Source organism: Loa loa (assembly GCF_000183805.2).
Source record: "Loa loa unplaced genomic scaffold supercont3.268, whole genome shotgun sequence".
Classification (NCBI taxonomy): Eukaryota; Metazoa; Nematoda; class Chromadorea; order Rhabditida; family Onchocercidae; genus Loa; species Loa loa.
The window spans coordinates 88,863-90,625 of NW_018108448.1; positions in this window are offsets into that span (position 1 = coordinate 88,863).

Below are 1,763 nucleotides of genomic sequence, written 5' to 3' on the forward strand. Positions count from 1 at the left end.
ACACAAAAAAAAAAAAAAAAGAAAGTTTGACATCCAATTAACCGGAAGATCATTTACGTTAAAAAAAAAAAATGAAATGATACCGCAGTAATTTCAAGTATGTCAACTTTTGTGTGAAATAGTTCATGTACTGATAGGAGTGTACAGACACATACACACGCACTCACATGCGGACATACACATACATAAAGCACTTACATAGATCAACACACAGACACACACACACCTACACACATACACATACAAACGCATATACACATATACAGATGCAATGCATAGATGTATACACATACATATACACACACATGCACATATATACTTGTACACTTACAGACACATACATACAGATACACATAAACACATACATGTACATACATGAATGTTAGAAGTACAAAAAACGAACAAAAGGAAGACTTTGAAGAAACAAACTTCTCACTAATTTTATAATTTTTTTCTTTTAAATTAAATTAATAATTTTTTGAGTAAATAATTTAAATGATATATCAGTTTTGGAATGATATGTATTACATATATTTATACAATACATATTAAAGGATAAATTTATAAATAACTTAGATAATATTAAAATGATAACATTTTAATTCATCCTTTAGATCATTCACAAAAAAAAAGATGCATTGGTGATAAAAGGTTATCATAATCAAGAAATCACTAATTTAAATTTCGGTTTCAAACGTAAGTTTGCAAATTTAAATTTTCATTTCAACAAATTTTACACCCTAATTATAAAAACATGTAGTGTAAATTTTAATTTTAATTTTAATAATTAGAACAATTAAAAATAAAACAATCCTATTGTTCAAATGAAATAGATGTAAATCAGCTAGGGAAAATGCATCAATATTAGGACAGGAAGAGGTTAAATTACAAAATTTAACAACCATTAAAATGGGTGAAAGAAGAGGTCAAGTGAAAAATTTGTCAACCATTGAAATAATTGGAAGAGGTCAAGTGAGAAATTCATTAAACTACTGAAATGACAAGAAATCAGGTATGGAAAATTCATCAAAATATGAAATAGAATGAGGTCAAGTAAAGAGAGAAAAAAAAGAAAAAAGAATTTAATGATTGTTGAAATGTGTTTCAAGGTTTTTGAACACAATGAATTTGATGTGCAATGTAGGAAAGAGGAATTGAGAGGTGAAACTGGTCGAAATGCGCAAGGTTAAAACGAAAATTTTGATGCCATCCTTAGCTCAAATATGCGACAACAGAGGACGACAAACAGCATTCAGTTATTTTATAGCAACCAGTTAGAAGAATTTGAGAATTTGACCAATGATTTTGATGGAAATAAATGAATGATACAAAAGTAGTTTACTGGTAATAAACGAAATGTTTACTTCTTATCTTAATTAATCAATATTGTACTTTAGCTTAATTAGAGCTACCACTAATAGTACAGGCAGAGCTAAATATAATGAAATAGATGACGTATTTCATTAAAAAGAGAAGAAAAGAAGAAAAGTGACGAAGTGGATGGATTAGAAAGATGAAAAGTAGTAATTGAACTGGAATAATGAAAATAAGTGAATGCTTGATGTATAATAGTAATAATAATAATAATAATGATAATAATAATAATAATAATAATAATAATAATAATAATAATAATAATAATAATAATAATAATAATAATAATAATAATAATAATAATAATAATAATAATAATAATAATAATAATAATAATAATAATAATAATAATAATAATAATAATAATAATAATAATAATAATAATAATA